This window comes from Chiloscyllium plagiosum, unplaced genomic scaffold (assembly GCF_037043375.1).
Source record: "Chiloscyllium plagiosum isolate Xiang-an unplaced genomic scaffold, Cpla_swu_hap1 HiC_scaffold_14, whole genome shotgun sequence".
In the NCBI taxonomy this organism is placed as follows: domain Eukaryota; kingdom Metazoa; phylum Chordata; class Chondrichthyes; order Orectolobiformes; family Hemiscylliidae; genus Chiloscyllium; species Chiloscyllium plagiosum.
The window spans coordinates 23,352,453-23,364,833 of NW_028270152.1; the positions used below are offsets into that span (position 1 = coordinate 23,352,453).

The following is a 12,381-nucleotide window of genomic DNA, read 5'->3' on the forward strand; positions in this document are numbered from 1 at the left end:
TTACTACATGCAAACCTTCAGCTTTTATGCTTATATTGTCTTGGGTTTTGTTAGATTTTACTATAGTGATTGTAACAAGGTCAGCCAAGTGGACCTCATAGAATATGAGGCCTGTTAACTTGATCCAATCAAGGAGTCCTATCTGACAGATATGAACAGGAGTGTCAGAGATTCTGTTGACACTGACAGCTGGCTGTGAGGGAGCTGGATCCATGTCAAGTACTAGGCACATGTAAATAAAGGGTGATGTGATGACAGGACACCAGCTTCTGTCTAGATATTTCAGTGGCAATGAGAAAAAAAAGCACATTCCTGAAGAAATTCGCTCGCAACAGATGTCTTTGAGTTGGAGTAAGCATTTATGGCATCATGCTATTATTTGGGAAGCTTGACTCGTTCAATCCCGCCGTCAAAGGCTGGGCCCAGTATGCGAAAAGGCATTATTTTTTCCAGGCAAATGAGACTGGAGCAGATGAAAAGCAACGAATAATTCTCCTGACAGCTTGTGGTCCCGCAGTGTTTTTTCGGTTATTAGGAGCCTAACATCACCTGATACTAAAAGCTTTCAAGAGTTGACAAATTTAGTTAAGGAATATTATGGCCCCAAGCCGCCTCTAATTCTGAGAAGAATCTCTACTATGTGTTTTACTTGGCAGTTCAAGAACCAGGGGAATCCCTGTTTTGAGTTTTGACGAGGTTAAGAAGACAGGCAGAGGCATGTTTTAATGAGATGTTGAGAGACTGTTTGGTATGTGGGATTAATAACCATGTAAAAGCACCAATTAGCTGAAGTCCAACTGGACTTCAAACAGACACTGGACTTCAAAATGACAACTGACTTTGTCATTAGAAAATGCAGCAAGTGAAGCATATGAATTATAGGGCATGCCAATGGAAGTGGACATCCTCGCCAGACCAACTGAGCTTGAGGGACACCTCATGACTGAAAGCAATAGCATAGTCTCACTCAGGACATATATTGAACAGGTCAGCCCACAGCAAAACCCCAAAACAAAGCCAAGTCTCGGCCAAAGAGTTAACATATTCTTTAGGATTCAGGCCAGCAAGTCATTGTAGTTGCTGCTAGTATGTGAACTCAAGACAGCAAAAAGGGTCCCACTAAATTGAGAATGAGAACTCGTAGGGTGGTATCCAGGATAGTTAAATTGCATAGCAACATCCAAATTAGAACCAATCAAAATAAATATTTAGTTAAATGGTCACCTGGTTCTAATGGAGGTCGATACCACCGTGGATGTTTCGGTGATTGCAGAACCAGTCTCTAACAATATTCGCTCTGGACTCCAGCCCTTATGTTTGTGCAAGACGTTGGCTAGACTGAGAACCTATACTGGGTTACCTTTACAGATTAAGGGTAGAATTTCTCAAATGAGATTCAGCTGGTTCAGTTACCACTGATTGCAGTAAAAGACTTGGGCCCAAGCTTGATGGGGTGAAATTTGTTGAGAAAGATTCAACTTGATTGGCTTAACTTTTTTCAGTTCAGAAATAGCTGCCTGAGTAAAGTCCTAATTAAACATCTGGAGTTTTTCAGGATTGCATGTTGACCAGGAAGAAATTCCACAATTCTCCAAGGCCTGCCCAGTGCCAGTTGCTTAACATGCAAAAGGAGAGGCAAAAATAAGAAGGCTGGAAGTGAAGGAATCATCAAACCAACTACTTTATGGAATGGGTAGCATTGGTTATATCAAATGTGAAACCCGATAGGTCGGTTCGCCTTTGAGGGGTCAAATGGTAACAAATGGTAAACTGCTGGATTAATACCCAATCCCTCACATAGAGGACATACACAAAGCTGGTGCAGTGGTTTTCCTTCACAAAGCTGGACATGAGCAATGCGTACCTGCAATTGCAGTGAGATGAAGCTTCCCAGAAGTATGCTACAATTAATACCCTTAAGGGTTTGTACCAATATATGTGACTGCCATTTGGGGTATCATTAGTCTATGCCATTTTTCAGCCCTTCTCACACTCCTTTTAAGTACTATGGATTTATATTGATGTAGCTGCACACATTAGTATTTGTCCACCAGATCTGTCTGTACTGTGGAAAATTCTAACGGATCCATTTTATCATCGAGAGCAAGAATGACCGTCCTAAGCAAAGATCATTGCCAGAAACTGGCTGAACACCTGTCCAAAATGAAGATATTTGTAAGAGGTTACAGCGTTGGGATGTAGACATAGCCATGTTGAATGTTCAGAGTGCCGACAAGGACAACAATTATCGCCAGCAGCTCCCCCACATTTATGTCTAAACTTTGAAGGCAGGCTTAAAGACGTAGCCTGCATCTTCAATTCATACCAAACTGTCCCAGATCCTATTAGATTATCGGACCACTGCTCATGCAACAAATTGATTACACCAGCAGAGTTGCTAGTGGGGAGCAGATTTCCTGGACCTGGGGTGGAGGATCAAATTGCATCAGGAAGGCCAATGTCGGATACAAGCCTCCTGTAAGCGAGAGAGACAGTTTACTTCAAGGGACAAAGTTTGGTGCTGAAACATGGAAATGGCCCTGCATGGGTAAGAGGCACTACATTGGTGTGTCGCAAGGATCTGTTTTTCTGCTGTTTGTCATGTTTATAAATGATCTGGATGTGGGTGCAGAGGGATGGGTTAGTAAAATTTGTGGATAACACTAAATAGGCAGAGTTGTTGATAGTGCCGAAGGATGTTGTGGGTTACAGAGGGACCTAGATAAGATGCAGAGCTCGGCTGAGAAGTGGCAAATGGAGCTTAATGTGGAAAAGTGTGAGGTTGTTCACTTTGGAAGAAGGAACAGGAATGCAGAGTACTGGGCTAATGGTAAAATTCTTGGCAGCATAGAGGAACAGAGAGACCTCGGTGTCTAGGTTCATAAATCCCTATAAGTTGCCACCCAGGTTGATAGGGTTGTTAAAAAGGCATATGGTGTTTTGCATTTATTGGTAGGGAGATTGAGTTTCAGAGCCACAAGGCCATCCTTCAGCTGTACAAGAAACTGGTAAGGCTGCACCTGGAGTATTGTGTGCAGTTCTGGTCACCGCATTATAGGAAGGATGTGGAAGCTCTGAAAAGGGTTCAGAGGAGATTTACTAGGATGTTGCCTGGTATGAAGGTCTGAGAAGGAAAGGCTGAGGGAACTGAGGCTGTTTTTGTTGGAGATAAGAAGATTGAGAGGTGACTTAATTGAGACATATAAGATAATCAGAGGGTGGATAGGTGGACAGTGAGAGCCTTTTTCCTCTGATGGTGAAGGCTAACACGAGGGGACATAGCTTTAAATTGTGGGTGGTGATAGATTTAGGACAGATATCATGGGTAGTTTCCTTACTCAGAGAGGAGTAGGGGTGTGGAATGGCCTGCCTGCAACTGTAGTAGGCTTGCTGACGTTAAGAGCATTTAAGTGGGCATTGGACATACATATGGATAATAGTGGAATGGTGTAGGTTAGATGGGTATCAGATTAGTTTCACAGATTGGTGCAATATTGAGGGCCACAGGGACTGTACTGCGCTGTAACGTTCTATCTTCTATGAAGCATGGTCAACACAAGGTCAGGTCCATGATATAAAAGTTCAGGTAGGTGAGGCAGTCCTGAACAAGCATGTGGACCACATGAAACTGCAAACTCGCAAATAGGGCAGCAGTAAAATATACCCAGCCCCTCAGAACACCCGGAAAGGCTGTCAGAACCCATAGGTTCTTCCCATCTGTCTAGTGTCAAAGAAACCTCAGATTCTGAGGTGGATCCAATAGATGTTGCAGCTTCGATGGCTTTACCGCCTGAGGAAGATGAATTTCTTCCAAGACAACCTTCCAAGAAGCAAGCTATAGTCCAGTACACACCACACGTATCCAAGGCTGAATTGGAGGAACAAAACCTGGTGTGAAAATGCTTTAGGAGAGGCTATTAGAAAAAGAACCAGCCTGTGTTCCCAGACTTTGAAGGGGAGGGATGTCGTGATTGTAACAAGGTTCTGCCAAATGGAACTCACAGAATATGAGTTCCCTGATTGGGGCTGTTAATCTGGTCCAATCTGGGAGCCTAGGTCGACAGACATAAACAGAAGTTCTATTCACTCCGAGGTCTGGCTCTGAGGAAGCCAGACCAGCGTCAAGTACTATGCACGTGTAAATAAAGGGTGACGTGGTGATGGGACACAGGCCTCTGTGGAGTTATTTCAATGAGATAGGTGGATTCCATAATCCTCCAAGAGTGAAAGCTCATTTCGGACACAAAGTTTGCAAAACAGACTGGCAACATTTAAGATAGAGCACACATTCACTATTGAGTTGTCGGCTCTACCCCATCCTTGGAAATGGTCTTGTAGCCAACACATAGCCTTTAGGGAAGTGAAGAAGCAGCTGTCATCAGATAGGTGGATTCCCTCATAATCCGAGATTGAAAGCTCATTTTGGACACCAAGGTTGCAAGTAGACTGGTTACATTTAAGATAGTAGATAGGCAGGAGGCTGAAAGAACACAGCAACCCAAGCAGCATCAGGAGGTGGAGAAGTTGACGTTTCGGGTGTACCCCTTCTTCAGGACTGGCCCTGAACTGCAACGAACGCGCATACACAGCCAGACAGACACAGTGGGTGCTATTGAGATATTTTTGTTGTCAAATGCACGCTCACCCAACACAGCAACCGTTGCTTCTGTCATTACCCCTCGCTGTTTGTGTGTGTTTGCGCCCCCCCCACTCTGCTACTCACTCTTCCTGATGCAGGTTCACTGTCAGCTCTTGCCTTGTCTCACTGCTTTGATCCTTGCAGCTTTACCTGGGCTCCTCTGACCGTCCCGCAGCCTGCAGCCTACTGCGCAGGCGCCAAAGCCGTCTGTTTACAGTTGCCATGGTGACGGTTGCCCGGGACGTCAGCCGCCATGTTTGTTCAGGTTGTTGAAGCTCATCATCGGGAGAGCATCATCAGTCAGGAGCCAATTCATTGTTTACGTCAAGTACCTGTTTACCTTTCATCCTTTGGTCATGGTTTTATATGTTAGGGGGTATGTGTCCATGTTTAAGTGTTTATTGCCCAAGGTGTTTAAGAATCGAGCAAGTGTGACCAACACCTTTCGCACAGATTTGGCGCCTGACAGGCCTTCGCTGATGATAAAGAGAGCCCCCTCCTCCCACTCCCTCCCGTCTACTCGTAGAGGAGTGGTTGCCATTCTTCCACAATCAAAAGACGACGTTGGCAGGGAAACCGATCTCACAATTGCACTGCTCCCCTCCAGGCCGGGCCTGGCAATGTTATTCTCGCAAACAAAAATCAGGTTGCTCAATACTCGTTGTTCACTGAAACCCCATTGGAAAATACTGCTACTATTACTTGTCTTACTCATAATCTGGGGGAGCTTCAAGTGACGACTTCAGGTGTTGGCTGATTGGAACTATGCACATTACACCTCCTTGGGATTCTTGTGGTGCAGTGGTAGTGTCCATAACTCTAAGCCAGGAGATCTATGTTGACGGAGAAAGTGAGGTCTGCAGATGCTGGAGATCAGAGCTGGAAATGTGTTGCTGGAAAAGCGCAGCAGGTCAGGCAGCATCCAGGGAACAGGAGAATCGACGTTTCGGGCATAAGCCCGAAGAAGGGCTTATGCTCGAAAAGTCGATTCTCCTGTTCCCTGGATGCTGCCTGATCTATGTTGACGCCCCACTTGCTTCTGAGGTGTGCAATTACATGTCTGAACAGGTTGATTAGGAGAATATTTAACTTATTCCTCCTTTATTGGTCATCATATGAGCTATAGGGAGAGGCTGGCTAGGCTGGGACTTTTCGACCTGGAACATCGGAAGCCGAGGGGTAACCTTATAGAGGTTTATAAAATCATGAGGGGCATAGATTGAGTAAATAGATAAGGTATTTTCCCTGGGGTGGGGGAGTCCAGGACTGGAGGGTATAAGTTTAGGGTGACAGGGAAAACATATTATAAGTGACCTAAGGAGTAACTTTTTCACACAGAGGGTGATATGTGTATAGAATAGGTTGCCAAAGGAGGCGGTGAGGGCTGGTACAATGACAGCATTTAATAGGCAGCTGGATGGGTATATGAATAGAAAAGCTTTAGAGGGATATAGACTAAGTGCTGGCAAATGGGACTCGGATATCTGGTCAGCATGGACAAGTTGGATCGAAGAGTCTGTTTCCGTGCTGTATATCTGTATGACTCTGCATGAGGGCAAGCGTTCATGAACAAGGCTGCATTGAGGATGAAAGTGGACTACACAAAAAATACAATGGAAGATTATTGGTTTCACTATTGCCAGGATACAGTAGTGACAGCAAACAAATGGGAATGTAAAACAAAGCAAGCAGATTGGCCTATGTTCTTGTAAGTGGCATTAGATTCCTGCAGGAACATGTAAAAATTTAGATTCACACAACTGCTATTAAATGAGGAAGCAATGTAAATTACATAGATACCTTACCAGGTTTGTGTATCTGCTGATTGGCAAATGTTGTTTGATATCACTCAGTACTGTAACCAAATATATAAAATATTTTGGGGAGAAGAGTCAGAACATTTATTCATGCAGTGAATTGTCATGGTCTGGAATGCACAATCTGAAAAGGTAGTGGGCGCACATTGGAACAATAATTTTAAGACGAATTGTGTAAGCACTTGAAAAGTGGAAATTCTGCAGGGCTATTGCCAATAAACAAGCACATGGAATGAATTTGATACCTCTTTCAAGACATGACACAAGCACAATGGATTGAATCCTTTCATGCTTTGTAGATCCATCTTTACAGAAATACTCGCATTAATTTATAACTTATCTCAGAAATATTCCAAATGTGCCTGAACTGATGAACTGCTTTATTTTATAATTAACAAGTGTAGCTGTTTTCTACATGTCAAGATCCCAAAATCATCAGTGCAGTACCACTTATATATCAGTGCAATACAACTCACTCAATGGATCTGGGTGGGTTACTTTTCGGAGGGTCGGTGTGGACTGGTTGGGCCGAAGGGCCTGTTTCCACACTGTAGGGAATCAAATCTAATCTAACTGTTCACAATCTATATAAATGATCTGCAAGCAGGCACAGAGTGTAACGTAGCAAAATTCGCAGATGACACTAAAATAGTGGGAAAGCAGGCTGAGACGAAGAGATAAAGAGTTTACAGATGGATATTGATAGGTTAGGAGAACAGGCCAGAGTCAGGCAAATGGAGTTAAAAGTGCATAAGTATGTGGTTATCCATTTTGGCCAGAAAAATAAAAAAGGCAAGTTATTTTCTAAATGGGAAGCAAATACAAAGTGCATCAGTGCAGACGGATCTGCTCGTCTTTATGCATGAATTGCAGAAAGTGGGTATGCAGATGCAGCATGTAATAAGGAAGGCAGTTAGAATCCTAGCATTTATTGCAAAAGGACTGGATTATAAAAGTAGAGTTGTTACAATTACATAAGGTGTTGGTGTGACCACATCTGGAGTATTGTGTCCTGTTTTGATCTCCTCACTTGAGATTGGATGTGGTGGCATTGTAGACAGTTCACAGGAGGTTCACCAAATTGATTCCAGGGATGTAAGGGTTGTTGTACGATGAGTAGTTAAACAGCTTGGGCTTGTACTTGCGGAATTCATTAGAATGAGGAGCTATCTGATTGAGGTATATAAAATGTTAAAGGGGATTGATAAGATGGACATTGAATGGATGTTCCCCCTTATGGGATAGTCTCGAACAAGATATAGAGTGAGAGGAGGTAGGTTCAAAACTAAAATTAGGAGAAATTACTTCTGTCAGAGGGTTGTGAATCTGTGGAACTCACTGCCATATAGTGTAGTGGAGGCAGAGTTAAAGCAGGTTCTAAAAATGAATTTTTGATGAAAAGCAGGATAAAGAGCTATGGGGACTGGCAGGAGACTGGAGTTGAGACCAGGATAAGGTCAGCCATGATCATGTTAAATGGCAGGGTGGGCTCAAAGAGCTGAATTGGCTGCTCTTGCTTCTAATTCTTAAGTTCCTATGTTCCTATATGAATGGTATTTTTGATGAAATAAAATGTCCATTGAGCCACATGAGAAGATTTTAAGGAAGACGATCAAAGGGTTTGTCAAAAAAACAAGTTTTCTCGAGGTTTTTAGTAATGAATAGTGAGATTGAGAGGTTTAACGAAATAATTTAATAGCGGCCCAGACTGTTGAATGCATGGCCACTAATACTGGAGTGATTTAAACTCAGAGAGCTGAAAAGTGTAGAATTGGAAGAGCTTAGATATCTTTGGGGGTGGATTGGGGATTGGAGGAGATTACAAGAATAACAAGAATTAACTTTATTGTCACATGTACTCACTTTAGTACCGTGAAAAGTTTACAAGTCCCCACTTAAGGTACCAAGGTATTTATGTGCAGATTCTTGAGTACAAATTCTTAGGGGAAAAAAAAGTTTAAACATTCACCAATAAATTAGAAAAATGGAGAAATAAGACTTCAGAATAACAGTCCTCCCAACCTAGATTGCGCTGGCCTTCACCATGAGGCTGAGTCAAGTCCATGCTGAAGCCAGGAGTTCAAGTCCATGCTGGCTTTCACCCAGACATTGCAGATGCTGCCCAAGGATGGTAGGTAAAAAGAGAAAGAAATCTGAAAGAGAGAAAAAAAAATGAGCTCTGCTGCCATTTGGAGATGGAGTGGCCATGGCAATGAGAACTTTCAATTTGAGGCTTTGCTTAATCTGGAATCAACGTAGGTCAGTAAATAGTGAAATAATGAGTGAACAGGATTTAATGAGAGTTATGGTGAGTTCTGGGCAACATTAAGAACTGTCCACGTGTGTAATTTAATAGTTATGTCCATTTGTTACAATTAAATGTAAGGGGTTCCAACAGCAGATAAGCTGAGACAGGAAGATTTGGGCAACATTACAGAAGTGGAAATATTATTCTTGGTGATTACAGAGCCATTTTTAAAAAAGTCTCATCTTGAGATCAAATAAGAACAGAGAGATTGTAAACTGTCTGGCTTAATCTCAGACAATTGCACAGGAAGGGATTGGATAGGAAGGGATTGGTATGCTTTCCTGTATTGGTTACAGCATTGAGTATAGGAGTTGAAAGGTCATGTTGTGGCTGTACAGGACACCGGTTAGGCCACTTTTGGAATATTGCGTGCAATTCTGGTCTCCTGCCTATTGGAAGGATATTGTGAAACTTGAAAGGGCTCAGAAAAAATGTATAAGGATGGTGCCAGGGGTGGAGGATTTGAGCTATATGGAGAGGCTGAATAGGCTGGGGCTGTTTTCCCTGGAGTGTTGGATGCTGAGGGGTGACCTTATAGAGATTTATAAAATCATGTGGGGCATGGACAGGATAAATAGACAAGCTCTTTTCCTTGGAGTGGGGGAGTCCAGACTAGAGTGCATAAGTTTAGGGTGAGAGGGGAAAGATATGAAAGAGACCTAAGGAGCAACTTTTTCACACAGAGAGTGAAACGTGAATGGAATAAGCTGCCAAAGGAAGTGGTGAAGGCTGGTACAATTACAGCACTTAAAAGGCATCTGGATGGATATACAAAAAGGAATTGTTTAGAGGGATATGGGCCAAGTGCCGGCAAATGCGACTAGATTAGATTAGCATATCTTGTCGGCATGAATGAGTTGGACTGAAGGGTCTGTTTCCGTGCTATATATCGCTATGACTCCATGACTCAGAAGCTAAGGAGTGGAATTTGTCACAATGCCTTCTTGAATACTTCAGTTGGAAGAAATGGTATTTCATCAAGTATTGGCTATCAGACAGGGAATTGGCAAGTTAGAAACAGTATAAGAATTAAGAATTGGCAGAGAGGTGGAACTAGGCATCATTCACATACGTGTGGAAACTGATATTGTTTTACAAGACACTGCCAAGCGAAATAATATAAGTGTGAATAGAGGTTGGTGGAAGCACAAGATAGAACAGTGCAGTTATGAGAAATCATGCTACTGGGGGTGAATCTTTGGTTACAGTTAAATATGTTGGAACCAAATAGAATGTGTACCAGTTGGATGTCAGTGGAGAGGCATTGGAGAAATGGTATGGTCAACCATGTAAAATGTTGCAGACAAATCAAGAAGTACAAGGAAGGATTGTTTATATTGTTAGAGGCATGTAAATATAATCTGTGCTTTAAAAAGGGCACTTTAGTACTCTGAGTCAAAATTCTGATTGTAGTTTTGAGAATCTGTAAGGACTTGGGAGCTGAATGGTTTATTCAAGTATTTAAAAGGAAATGGGACAATAGCTTGGCAGGATGGATGATTCAAGGATTTTTCTTTAATCAAATGAGTGGTATCATCAATTTGATTGACATGGGGGTACAATGCCTGAGGAGACAGAATTGTCAACTTCAGCTAGTGAAAGCAAGAAAAGGAGTTGAGCGGCCAGTAGTTTAGTGTTGATAGGGTTGAGTGAACAGGCAATTGGTCTCATGAACAAATCCAGCTCAAACCTCAGAACGCATGAGAGAAGATCGGAGAGAAACTAAAGGAAGATACATGGTCACGGATACAAAAGGTACAACCTTAAAGAAACCTTGGCCCTGTAGGCTAGCGCAAAGAAGGGATGAGGCTGCTGATCACATTGTCTCAATCTTATTAGCAAAGCGGTACATGATTTCCTAATACTATTGAAGTTGAATATGGAAGAGATAGGAATGAGGGAGTTTAAGAAGATACTTTGTGTTAAGAGTAAAGCCAGGAATTATCTTTGCCATTCAAAATGATCTTGCCCAGTGAGTAATTTGGCAGGATACCAGGATCCGATAGTATTTTGCATGGTACAGACAGATCTGGTGTTCAAATACTAATGTGTGCAGCAGCTACATCAATATAAATCCATAGCACATAAAAGGAGTGTGATAAGAGTTGTACCAGGAGATTGGCCATTATTGTATTGGAATTAGGCCATCCAATAAGGCAATTGTAGTTTTATTTCAGAAGAACTTTAACAAGTTGTTGAATTACACTTGTTGAATATTCCTACATCAACTTATTCTAATCTTTCAAAGTAGAATACTTCCCTTATGTTCTGTCCTTAAGTGCACTGTACTGTGAGATACTGACTTATTAATTATTTCATGGGATAAAGGCATCATCAACGAGACGAGCATTTATAATTTCCCTGGAGGAGATAGTGCTGAACTATGTTCTTAAACTGAAGTCCTTGTCATGCAGGGATAGCCACAATGCTGTGAAAAAGGACTTTGACCCAACAACAGTGAAGGAATAGCAATGTAGTCTCGTCAGGATGATCGTGTGACTTGGAGAATATAAGGAATCCAAGTATCACCTGCGCAGAGCCATTAAGACAGCCAAGGACCAATACCGATCCAAACTAGAAACTCAGATAGACCCCTGGCGACTATGACAAGGACTGAATGACATCACAGATTCTAAAAAGAGACAGTGCAAGGTCGCAGACGATGATATATCCTTCCCAGATCATCTCAATGCCTTCCATGCTCGCTTTGAGCAGAAGTTTGGCAGAGAGGTAACACCTATTTTGACAAGTCCTGACAAACCTATCACAACACTCACTGCATCAGAGGTCAGATCAATTTTCCTTCGTGTGAATCCAAGTGATGGGACCAGACAGAGTACCAGGTCATGCATTCAGAGCATGTGCAGATCAACTGGCAGAGGTCTTCTCAGACATCTTCAACCTCTCCCTGCAGTAGGCCATTATCCCTGCCTGTTTCAAGAGGGTCAACATCATTCCTGTGCCAAAGGCAGCTTATGTAGCATGTCTCGGTGACTACCGCCCAGTGGCCTTAACCATGGTGGTCACGAAGTGCTTTGAAAGGCTGGTCATGGCATTAATCAACTCCAGCCTCCCCACTACTCTTGACCCACTCCAATTTGCCTGCCAGACCAACAGATCCACGTCAGATGCCATATCACTTGCCCTTCATTCCTCCTCAGAACATCTTGATACCAAGAACAGCTACATAAGAATCCTACCCATTGAAGGCTGAACTGTAGTCCCCTCGAGACTGATTACTAAACTTAGTGACCTTGGACTAAGCCCCACTCTCTGCAACTGGATCCTCAGTTTCCTGACCCACAGGCCACAATCAGTGAAGATTGGGAACAATATTTTATCCTCCCTAACAATCAACACTGGAACCCCCCCAGAGTGCGTACTCGGCCCCCTATTTACTGTATACTCATGACTGCATCACCAAATACCATTTACAAGTTCGCTGATGGCACCACCATAGTCAAATCAAATCTCAGATGGCGATGAAACAGACTACAGACGGGAGGCGGAAGATGTGGAAAAATGGTGTAGAGAACAACCTAGCTCTCAATGCCAGCCAAACCAAGGAACTCATTATTGACTTTCAGAGGGATGTTACTCATGCCCCCTAACATTAA

General features: G+C 42.8%; 1 protein-coding gene across 6 annotated transcripts in view; it reads right to left on the reverse strand.

The window, feature by feature from the left end:
• Positions 1 to 4,805, reverse strand: part of LOC122558896 (tubulin tyrosine ligase 3-like) — a 71,576-nt gene extending 66,771 nt beyond the window's left edge. For 5 of the 6 annotated variants that reach the window (XM_087994170.1, XM_043707820.2, XM_087994171.1 and 2 more), the window contains exon 1: positions 4,724 to 4,805. The gene's annotated coding sequence lies outside the window, so the exon portion shown is untranslated. Of the gene's footprint in view, positions 1 to 4,645 lie in introns of all 6 variants that reach the window. The other variant, XM_043707821.2, reaches the window with a different exon arrangement.
• Positions 4,806 to 12,381: the final 7,576 nt, after the last annotated feature.